We start from the raw sequence: 12060 nt of genomic DNA, 5'->3' as shown, positions 1-12060 counted from the left end.
AGGATGGCAGTGACGGCACCTTCTCACAAGGCCACTGCCAGCTCACTTCACGGGCTGCAGAACAACACCTGGCAGGTACTGCTATTAACGCAAGCAAACAAAAGTTAAGCTAATAAGGGAAAGTGATGGGAACTGATGCCCACACTGTTTTCTGGGACACCTTGTTTTCAAACGCTCGATTATGCAATACTGAGCGGGTTTTCCAGGCAAGGTCTTTCGGTTCAGTATCAGTGAATCATTTCCTTCACATTCCGATGAAAGCGATGCCTGGGTGGGTCAGAGTCCCACCCTGCTTTACCTTAACCATCCACACATTGCAGGTAGGCCAATAATTAGTACTGTACAGAATGTCACCGTAGAAGCCTGAGACTCCCTCCCCACAGATGCCTCCAACGCAAAAGACAGATTGCTGGGCCGCTGACCTTCTGACACTAGGTCTACAATGACCAGTCCTGTGCCAGTAAAGAGAGAGGCAAGAGGGGTCAGGCCAGTGTTTCAATTTTTCTTGTCAACTAAACTTGGTTTTCTTCTGTGGATCTGCAACATAAAAGAAGAAAAAACAGGTAATTCAAGCAACATCTCATGAGAATAGTTTACCAGTTCAAATTTGTTATATATATTTATTATAAAATTAATAAAATGAAAACAATGAGTTTCAAGGAACGCAAAAAGTTCTAAATTGAAGGTTATTCGTGATAGTGATACAAATCTTTCATTTCGTTGTTTTGTTTTCACTAATCTGAGACAAATCTGATTCACAAGCAATTGCATATGAGAACATTTGTGTTGGTTGGTAGTTTTGTTTTGTTTTGGTTCTGTGGTGACTGTAGGTTTGGAATGTTTCATTTGTGTTCAGATTTAACAGCTTATATCTGCTTTTCAGTTGAGCAGTTATCTAGAGAGACTTTGTTCAAAAATGTGCACATTAAGTTAACTAAACCACTCAACTTAACATCACCATAACTCAAAATTGTCTGGAGGAATGTGCAGATAAATTGATTGCTTATCTGGGCAGCTCAAGAGAATTGTTGAAAAACTATTACAAACAATGAGAGAATCCAGTATGGTAAAAAATGTAGTATAGAAAAATCAATAGTCTTCATCCACACAAACAACAACCAGAAGATAAAATAGAATCACTCTACCAAAAAAACAAAAAGATAAGATACACTTAATAGTTACTTTTTAAAAGACTAAAACAAATGAAAAAGCATACCGTGTTTTTAGTTTAAAAGACTCAGGATCCTACGATGTCAATTCTTTCAAACTTACTTATAAATATTGGGCATCCTACATCCAATAGTAATTTTGGGGAGATTTTATTTCAAACTAGACAAGTTGATTTTAAAGTTCCTTTATAAAACTAAATAAGCAACAAGAGCCAGGAGAAAGCATCTAGGGTAAAATAAAAAGAAGGATGAGGAAGTTCATACCAATCACCAAAACTGGAAGGGAGGAAGGAGATGTAAGACTTACCACTGTGTCTGCATCAACTACCTCAGAAGAAATTGGCCACACAGGGACAGAATTAGGTGCCTTTTGTGACATTTTCAAATTTTATATCACATGCATGTATAACCCATTAAAAAATTAAAAATAAAATAATTTTAATGCATAGGTGTTAATGGTATAAATGAAGAGCGTGATAATTTTCTGCTCTGCATAATTACAGGAAACACATCAACTGAATTTAAGTATCTGGAATCCATTTATGGATATTAGGTTTACAATCTTAGTTAGGGATTACTTATACCTCCATAACATAAAATAGCTTATCATGTGGAATATTTTAAAAACTTCATCCTAGAATCTAGGACAATTGAGGCTTCCAAAATCATTTAATATTAAACCATAACATTCAATGTAGTCATTTTCTTAAGAAAGGAATGAGTTTCTATAACTGCTACCTTAGAAATACATTAAAATACTATTTTTAATACAAATATATTAATGTCCCCTCTTCTCCACCTCACTAGTATACAAATGTCATGTTACAAATTTAGTGGAATAAATAAGCAATTATCTAATAAATAGTTCTGAGTCTTACATTTAAGCAGAGTTACAATGATGTAAACAGGCATAAAATCTACTAAAATCCTTAATATTATCACAGGTACATAGAGATATGCAAGAAAGGTTTGTTGAATAAATACTAACTGCTGGAGATAATTAGTAAGTGGTCTTTTGGGATCCTAATGCCATTAAATGGATTTTAAAACTATGCCAATTGGGAATTTAAGGGTAATTCATATTTTTTTAACTTAATTTTGAAAAATTGAAATTATAGGAATTAGGACCAAAAAGGTTTCAATATGAAAGTAGCCAGAAAAGAAAAAAAGCCATATTTTAAAATAAATACAGAGCTTCCACAACTTAGAATGGGGTCATGTACCAATCTGTAAGTTAAAAACACCTTTAAGCCGAAAATGCATTTAATGCACGTCAGCTAAGGAACATCACAGCTCAGCCCGGGCACCTCACAAGTGCTCAGAATGCTCACCTGAGCCCACACTGGGCACAGCCGTCTCACACCCAGCCTGTTTAATAATAAAGTGCTGGGTATCGTGTAACGCACTGAATCCCGTGCTGAAAGTGAAAATCAGGTGCAGAAAGGCTGGGGGTGCCTTGGCCGTAGGCCCTCGTTGTGGCCTGGCCACCTGGGAGCCGCGGGGTCGCCCCCGCCCAGCGTCCCGAGGGAGGGTCTGACCGCATGTCACCGGCCCGGGGAGGATCACGACTCAGAGCTCAAAGTACGGTTTCTACCTAATGCGTAGCATGTTCACACCACTGCAAAGTCTATAAATCCTAGGTGAAACCATCGCAAGTCGGGGACCACGCGTACAGCAAAGACATTTTAATTGTTGTCCTGTGGACGCTTGGTCATGCAAGATCCCCAAAATGAATTATTATAAAAGACACATCATTCTTCTCAGCATTATTAATAGGAGTAGTGAAAATCTCTAACAACAATCTAATCTAGTCCATAGAGGGCTGGTTTTGAACAAATTCTGGTAGTTTATATAGCAGAGTACTATGAGCTATTTAAAAGAATAAAGTAGACCTACATGTTCTGTGCAATGACTGGGACACCCCGTTAGGCTGTAAAGCCGGGAACTGAACCGGGAGCCGTGGAGTCCACCGTGCATGTGGTTCTCAAGCCAGTGTGTAAGGCTCGAACTGCACGGCCCAGACATCCCTCAAAGGGCCCTTGAGCAGCGCCAAGGGATGGAGTTTGAAGGCTCACACGCCCTCTCTCAGCAGGTCCTGCCCAACGCTGGTGTGTCCTCTGGCGTTGGAAGGTGGGCCCAATTCTTCAGTCGCACATTGCATAAAGCTGGCTTCCATTTAAGGGCCATGGTGGTGATAAACACAGTCTTCAAAGAGAACCCTCAATCTGTGCCCACGTGGAGGGGCCTCGAGGGCATTATGAGACATGAAATAAGCTGTCCAGAGGGACAACACTGCATAATTCACTCCTAGGAGGAACCTAAAATGGTCAAATTCTTGCAAAGAATAGAGTGTTGTTGCCAGAGGCAGGAGAGAGAAAGAAAGGAGGGGTTGCTAATAACCAGGCAGAAAGCTGCAGTTAAGCAAGATGAATACGTTCTGGAGATCATCTGCAGGACACTGAGCCCACAGTAACAACACACTGTTGTACACTTAAAACTCTGCTGAGAGGGTAGCTCCCACCAAGTGTTCTTACCACACAAAATGAAAGTTAGCCTGGCCCTCAGCTCAGGTCCGAGCACACACGGAGAGTGAATCCAGCTTCACGATCAGGGCTGGTGTCCATCTGCCACTCACCCCAGGAGCAAAAAGGCATGTGCGATCCCTGCGCCGACTCGCCTCCGCTTTGGTTTCTCTGTTCTGTTTTCAATTTTTATGAGTTTTGCTTTGCCAAGTATATGCAGTTGATTTTTTTTCACTGCAGATACTTGCAGTTGATTTTAAAATTCGAGGACATTTCACTTACAGCACACCTCTGTAAAACTCCCCCTTGTGTAAGATAACTAAATAAAGGCACACGCTTACCTGTGATGATGATCTAGAGGCGTACTCAGGACACTGGGGCTGCAGGTTGCTTTTGCCAAGAGGGACAGGGGCCTGGAGAACTGGGGTCAGAAGGACACTTTTCACTCTGTGATATTTGTGTATGATCTGAATGTTTTATCATATATAGTGTTACTTTAAAAAAAACAGACAAGTGAAAAGAAAATACTATATTTAAAAATGCATACAACATCTAATGGTTTAAGAAGATTTCAGACTTGAGTCCATTAAGACTTAAATGTAAAACATATTAGCCTCCTACTAATAATGACTCACTCCTCTACCCCAATTCTTAACTTTTGGGGGTTCACAGAATCTTTGAAAATTTATATACAAAAACCCAAGAAAGAAGTCCATGAACCCTAGATTCAAAGCTGTTATACCACAACATCTATCTGTGGGACTATTGCCTAAAGTGCTTGACATAAATCTATTCATGAAGATATAATAAGAGAGACCCACTATATGGGACATTCTTCAGCACAACCAGCCTAAATTCTGCAAAGATGCAATGCTGTGAAACAAAGCAAAACAAACTATAAATTCAGAGACTAAGAGATATGTGCAACGTGTGAACCCTTGTCAAACCATGAATTGGACAGGAGGAAAAATCTATAGAAGATACACTTGGGACCACCAGGGAAACTTGAATATGGATTCCTTATTAGATGACATTATGGAGTTACTGTTTATTTTAAGAATCATGCCTATTAAACAGCAGAGGGGTGAAATGTAATGAGGTGTGCAGCTTACTTTCACAGCTCAAAAATACACATGACAAAATGGTAACAATTGGTAAATCTATTATGGGGTATATGGGTACTCACTGTACTGTTTTTCCAACTTTTCTGTGAGTCTGAAATTTTTCAATGTAAAAAATGAAGGGAAAAAGTCCCTTCCACTTACCTAACTCTAACACAGCACCAGCATGTAATCTCCCCTCCCTCTTACCTACCCACTTAGCTTCCTGTCTCTGTCTTTGTTGCTGAAATGGATTGTTAGACTGTCAAGAAACCCAGCACTCGATTCATTTCTTCTAAAACTATTATGAGGCATTGACAGTGTCCCACCTGAGCCCACACTTCCTTGGCCTGTTGGCTGACCTGTGAGCTTGGCGAGGTCAGGAATTATGTTTCCTCATCTTTATAACCCCAGTGATGAAACATGATAAGAAAAGGCAGTAAATGTGAATCGAGCTGAGGCTTGGGACCAGCTCACCGATCTTTAGTGCCTATCGTGTTGCTCTTTAGCAAGGTGGCTAACAGATTTCATGGAAGGATGGAAAAAATGTGAAAACCAAATCACTGAAATGAAATCGTAGGGCCGCCTCTCCCTCTGAGTTTGGATTAAAGAGCCTTGCTTATAGCAGCTCTGTGCCACATGAGCAGAGAGCGGAGACACAGGCATGTGCGAGCGGGACAGTGTTGGGGCTGAGCACCACCTCTGTGCAAGCCCCTGGTTTCACCTCCATCTGTAATACCGCCCTGGGCGCTTTCTGCAGTGACAGGGTACAGAACCTGCCACTGGCAGCAGCGCCATCCTTAGAGTAAATAAAACACTTCAAGCAAACTGGAAACGAAGTGACTGGAGGTGCCACTGACGGAACACACACTGGGGGCAGGAGGGGAGGCTCTGTCGCTCCTGGTTCTGCGGCCCAGGGATGCAGCCGACTCTGAAAGGCCGGCAAGGGAACCGCTGACTGTCACCATGTGCGCAGAGCAGGCCGGCTGGACTGGATTCGCATCTGGAAAACAGCAGCGACCTGGGCTCTCTGCTGCATGTCTTCGCCTTCCGTCCTATCAAACCATCCGCTGCAACCACGTTTCACGTTTAAAAAGGCATCCTACTGACTTCACTTACTCCCATTCGCTTCCCCTTCCTTCTCCGGTGCCTCCTTTTCTCTTCAGAGATGTCCTAGGGAGGAAGCACGTGGCTCTCGACCAGGGAACACCTCAGCTCCGCAGGCCTCTCTGCAATGGTCGCTCTGTTTACAGTAAGGATTGGGAGATCCAGTGCACAGTGATTGGTAAAAACAGGAGTGAATTAAGTGAAAGGATTGCTGAGAGCACCGTGAACGCCCAGGCAGCCGGAGGACCTCTTCTCTCTAGAGAAAGGACGCAGGGCTAGCGCGGGCTGCCTGCCCTCGGGAAGTTGCTCCTTCTTTACAGCCACAGTTTCCGTTCTCTCTATTAGTCCAGGAAGACATCAGAGGAGAATGGAAGATGGAAGGAAAGTTTACAAAAACAGAGGATGGAAAGCCAGTTCTTTCCAAGCAGCGCTCGGCCAAGAGCCTGGCCCGTCGAGGTGCGGGAGATTCCTGGTCGCCTGTGCGGCAGATCTACCCACCTGGCTCTGGACAAAGTGTGTGTGGTTCTCCCGGGGGATGTGTGAGCCGCCGCATGACCACCCTGCTCACCGTCGCCGTGCTCCCCTTTTTCAGTGATCCAGGGAACTGGGCCCAGAGAAACTGGGCCTGGGTAATGGCCCCAGTAACCACGTTCTCCAGCTGGGCAACCGGGACGTGTCGGGAGGGTAACACCCCGGGGTGAAGACAGGAGAGCAGCAGGGAGAGGACTGCCTGCCAGCCCGAGGCCCAGCTGCACATGACCGGCAGCTCTTCCCAAAGCCAGCCCAGGCTGAGCCTCAGGGCAGCCCTTCTGCCCACAGCAGCGCCCCTCACCAGCAGGGAGGGGCCTCCGACGACCAGGAGGGCCTAGGGCGGCCAGCGCGCCTGTCCAACTCCAGCCTTGCCATCTCTGAGCCGGCACTTCCTCATCGGACAGATGGGAACCACGATGGCGCTGGTGACAACCTCCCGAAACAGGCGCCGGGCCGAGCGCTCCAGACGTATATCGCTCATATACTCTTCAGAAGAAAACGTCAAGGCAGTAGTGATGATGCCACTCCAAGCGGCGGTGACGCCCGCCCTTTGCGGACGAGGGAACTGCAGTTCTGAGAGGAACCAGCTAGCTTTCCCCAGTCCGAGCTCGCTGCCTGGACTCCTACCCGCACACTGTGGTAGCCCCTGTGCGCACAGGGCGCCGGAAGGTGTGGCCCCGACCTCCACGGCCCGCTGACGCCGTGGCCCTCCTCCTGGTGCTCTGACGGTGACACTGCTCTGGCTGCTCTTTCTCTCCAGATGCTGGGAGTTCCGGGTCTGTTCAGCACAAATCATCAGCTGAAACACACCTGCAAGTCTAAGCCAGTGCCTCAGGGACAATTCTCAGCACCAAATATCAGAACCGACGTGCTTCTTAGATGCTTCACTGTTAAAATGTGCCTGTCGAGGGTGACTGTGAGATCAAGAGGCAGGGAAATGGGGGTCGGTACTAGTATTTCAGCTTACTACCTAAGATGGTCCTGCAATGCTCATGTTTTTAGAAAGTTCAGAAAGACAAAACGTAAGCTATGTTGCCTGCACACCGTTCAGTTAGGGCTCCTAAGCTAAAATGATGTCGCATCCACCAGCTTTGACTATCCAAACCGCACTTTTGCCCCATCCTTACTTTTTAACTCACTTTTCATTGTCATAAAATGACTTTGATATATGTTTAAACCTCTAAGATGCTAAGGTGCCAATCAGATTATACATAGCATTAGTCATTGACCTGGAGACTTCTCTGAGTAAAATCTAATTGTTACTGCATTTCACCACATCCTTCCTAATGCCAACTAACGTCCCCATGACTGAAAGGGTCATTTTCAAGCCACACATCTATTTATAATAGTGTGTTCACTGTCTTCCTTCCTGCGGCACATTGTCTGTGACCTTGACCGTGGCAGGACTGATAAGATAGTGCCATCAACATATGTTGATGAAGCTCTAGACATCTTGTAAGAGATTTCGTAGTTATTAAAAGCAATAAAGAAGGACAAGGACAGTCGTATACTATAATGCTGCCTGTCAAGAGAAAAACATCCCCCTTACCAGAAAGTACCCAGAGGCATAATTAGGAGGTGGGAAAGAGAATGATTTCCTGGGCACAGTGACTGAGGGCCTGGGGTAAAGGCTGGCAGGAGGGCAAGGCACCAGCTCTCCAACATGCCACACTGAGGGTCCAGGTAACAGCAGCGATTCCAAGTCCAAAATGTGGACAACCAAGAATGGCCAGGTTAGTGGCCCTCCCGAGGAGGGGCCAGGAAGAATGTCTGTGAGGAACGAACTATTCTGAATTTTCCAACTTTCTCTCATCACACCAACTTGGAGACTAAACAATGAATCCCCCCGGGCACCTACTAAGAACATTAAAGGAATCTAAACGTCACAGCTTCTGAGTGCTTTTGCCCTTAACACAAGCCATGCACCCCACAGAGCTATAAACACATCCTGCCTGAAGACCTCCCTCCTGTTCACATGTTTCTCCATAAAACCTGTAGGACCTCCTTCCTTTATCCTAACATTTATCCTCGCCATTCCTGCCTGTCAGGGACAGGAGGTAAAGAAAGGTGCAAATAAACTGGACTCCAGATGCCTGCCCAGTTAGCTGCCTTCCTGAAAAAACTTTTCCTGGGACCGGAAAAGTGCCCCTGTAGCCAGAATCAAGTGCGTGCAGCCCTCAGGGCCGCCTCCGCAAAATGGGAAGCCGCGTGTGTCCCCAGCCATCCTTCCAGCCTGATGGGCTGGGATGTGTGCCGTGGGGAAGCACGTCCAGGGAGGCCCACACAGCTGCCCGCCCCGGAGGCGAGGCCGCGCCCGGCTGGGAGGCAGACACCTCTCCCCCTCTGTGAGCAGTGGCTTCAAACATGGAGCAGCCTCTTCCCCCCCTCCTCCTCACTGTCACTCTTGTGTCATTCGCCTGTCAGCGCAGACCTCATCTCGGCCCCTCCGCCTGTTGGATGTGTGCCCTCTCTGGGCCTCAGCGTCCCGGTCTGTAAAAGGAGGGGAGAGATGGCATGGATTGCTGCTGCGGAGACTAAATGGGCTCCCGTAGGGCATGTGCTCGGGACCCAGGGCCAGGAATTTGCTGTGCCTTGTTACTGGTGCTCGCAGCAGCAACGGCAGTCCCTCTGTCACCAGCCCAAGGCATCGGGCTCCACCGTCTCCCCTCTTACATGAAGTTTAGGGCACACAGCTCAGAACCCCACCGTAAGAGCCTGTACAGGGGACAGACTTGGGACAAAGCCTCCTGCCAGTGCTGCTCGGACTTCACTGCAAGTTTTCGCTCACTTGACAGGAGTCCCTGTATGTTGTAAGCATCCTTCCCACCTCTGTGGTACTGAGATGGCCAAACATGATGAGAGAATCCTAAACATGTCATCGATTTGGACCATGGGTTTTCATCATGATGGAAACAGGCAAGGTCACAAACAGCGGGATACAGGAAGACAGCAGCTTTGTGGTACGAAGCCTGAATCTTCTCCAACTTTTCTGGAATGTATACTTTTGGGGATTCTAGAATCCTATAGAGTGCCTGTGTTTGATAGGTTATTCTCCCCTGACAACATTTTGAGTTTTGAATAACACCCCATTTCATAGTTTGCATCAGGCGATAACAGCAATGGCAGAAAAATAGTGGGTCTAAGATAATTCCTGAACCCAAACCTCTTCTCTCATAATGGGGCCAAGAACTGTGACAAGCAGGCTGGACACTGCTCGCTTCTTCTACCCCACATAGGTTGTAACACTCAAAGCCTGTGGTTTTGAAATGATATTTTCCCTAAGGTTTTGAAAAAAGATAATAGCTCTAGTCATTTAGATTCTTTTTTGCCCATTCAGTATTTGAAATCTTTGTAAGCTCTAAAATGATAATACATCCCCATCACTGAAGATTTTATTTTATGGGATCCAATATTTCAAGACATGTCATGAGCTAATTTATCCTTGTTCACCTTAAATCTAGAGGGACATCCCGGCACTAGCCAAAGTAGATGTGGTCAGAATCACTGACAGAGTGATTCACTTTACACTGTACACATTCTTCACGGGAGGAGGGGAGATGCGTTCAGAAATGATTAACTTAAAATGAGAATATAATACTCAATTTTCTTAAAAATTAAATATATCCTTACCTTCATGTGGCTGGAGTAGAATAGTCAGAAGACAAAGCCGCCCTGGTGGTAGACAGACCCAGAGGCAACTGTTCTCAATCCGTCACCCCTGGAGGGGCCCAACAACCACCGTGGGCTGCCACACATCAAATCCGCACACCCGAAACCCAGAACACTCAAGTCCAAGTGATGTGATCCACCCTGTACACCCGTCGCGCGTGGTGAGGAGCGCAGAGCGGCGTGCCTCGGCCAGTCAGCTCATTCTCAGGTCCCGACCACTCGAGTGGGGCTCCAGGCCTCCCTTCTGGGAGTGGCCTGTGTCCCGCACTGGTCAGTGACTGGCACGCCTTGACACTCTCCCAAGCTCCCCGCCCTCTCTCCTCCTGTTCCTCCCCTGCTGAGGTGCCCACTCCTCTCGTGTCCTGGCCGTGGGGGGTGCGGGTGTCTCAGATACCTGCCTCCCTATGTGGCTCTGCTGTTTGGAAGATGCAGCCGTCTGTGCATGAAGGTGGTTGGGGAAGAGCCCCTCATGATGATCTGGGCTTTGGCCAAGAATGCTTTATACTACTTGCTAGTATTATTTTCCTACCTTATTAAGCTAAAGGAGGGTAGCCTCCTTCCTAGCTTGAGTTATATTTCAAAAAGTTGCCTTCAATTACTATACTTCCCTAGATAAAGCAGCTGCCCCAATCCTCTCTATCCCATTAGTTAGATTTACTTTGTTTTTGGTACTTAATGTTATATAAAGTTTGTATGGACTTTTTTACATCCTGATTGTCTCTAAGGCATCTTGCCCCAACCGCACTAGACATGAGCTCTGTGGGAATATGGGCACGCCTCTCTCACCATATTCACTGTTTTATACCCAGTGCCTACGAAGTTGCCTGGCATAAGTTCCAGATCTACATTTCCAGTTATTTATTGGTATATCTCATGGGTACCTCAGTTACAACCTGGAAAAGCTTAATTCTGGAAAGATGTTCCTGGAAAACCTACACTTCCTTATTCATCGCCTACCGCCTATCTCTCCCCAGCTACAGATTCAGTCATCCTGGAGTGAACTTCTCCATCTTCTCTCACCAACTCCCCAGGCTCCTGCTGTCATTCACCATTTTCCTCCTTCCCCTATGCCCATCCCACCCCTGCCACCCCATGCCACATCCAATTGGCTTTTAACCCAGGCTGATTCTTCCTCTCCAGTCCCCCTTGCCCCTGTCTGGGAGGCCTCTCCTCACCACTACGGCTGACCGCTGCTCTCTCTGTGTCCCATGGTGTAACAGCCACCCTGTGTCTCTTGATTCAGTGAGTGCTTTTCGGTCTTTTTAAGGTCTCAAACTTTATCAAGAATCAGTAAACGGCATGGGCCCAAGGAAGTCCACATACTCTCAAACTTTTATATAAAATGTCAGGACACTATATTTTAGACCCTTTACTGTAACATGCATCAGGGTTATTTATAACTATTTACACACCTGTCTCCCTTACTAGAATGCAAACAGTTCTAGGACATGTTTGTACCATGTTTTATCTTTTACTTTCAGCCCCTTCATGTACAGCACTGTGCTCCATGTGGACAAGGCCCTTACAGACTACTGAATGCTGAGAGAGACTCAGCCAGCTGCAGCCTCCCAGCCACTCCAGGTGCGCTCGGGATGCGAGTGAAGCCATCGTGGCCCTTCCAGCCCCACCCCAGGCTCTCAAGCCACAGGAAGGTCCGTGTGGAGAACCGCCTGCTGAGCCCAGCCAACCCACGGGATCCTCAGAAACCATGATTTCTTAAGCCACCTTGTGGGGCAGTTTGTTACAAGAAATAGACAGCTGATCTGCAGCCTTTCTGTAAATATGTTATTGTTTTAAACTTAAGTGTATGCTGAAAAAAACTTTGTCACTTCCATAAATAGAAAATCAGTGTCCCTTTTCATTCAACACAATGAAAGAAAAATGAAACGTGTTACCCACTTCCAGCCAGATACTGCCCCTTCAGAAGCCTCTGTATCAGTCCCAAAGGAGATCCAAATGTCA

The 12060-nt window shown here is 46.3% G+C and overlaps 1 long non-coding RNA gene across 3 annotated transcripts in view; it reads left to right on the top strand.

Annotated features, from left to right (window-relative positions):
• Window positions 1–423: 423 nt before the first annotated feature.
• LOC118914529 (uncharacterized) overlaps window positions 424–12060 on the top strand; it is a 24033-nt gene continuing 12396 nt past the window's right edge. For 2 of the 3 annotated variants that reach the window (XR_008993839.1, XR_008993838.1), the window contains exons 1-2: window positions 424–563; window positions 11580–11874. This is a non-coding gene — a long non-coding RNA (uncharacterized LOC118914529). Of the gene's footprint in view, window positions 564–11579; window positions 11902–12060 lie in introns of those variants that run through there. The other variant, XR_005025638.2, reaches the window with a different exon arrangement.

This window comes from Manis pentadactyla, chromosome 14 (genome assembly GCF_030020395.1).
Source record: "Manis pentadactyla isolate mManPen7 chromosome 14, mManPen7.hap1, whole genome shotgun sequence".
Taxonomy (NCBI): domain Eukaryota; kingdom Metazoa; phylum Chordata; class Mammalia; order Pholidota; family Manidae; genus Manis; species Manis pentadactyla.
This window is presented reverse-complemented; position numbering and strand designations above follow the sequence as displayed.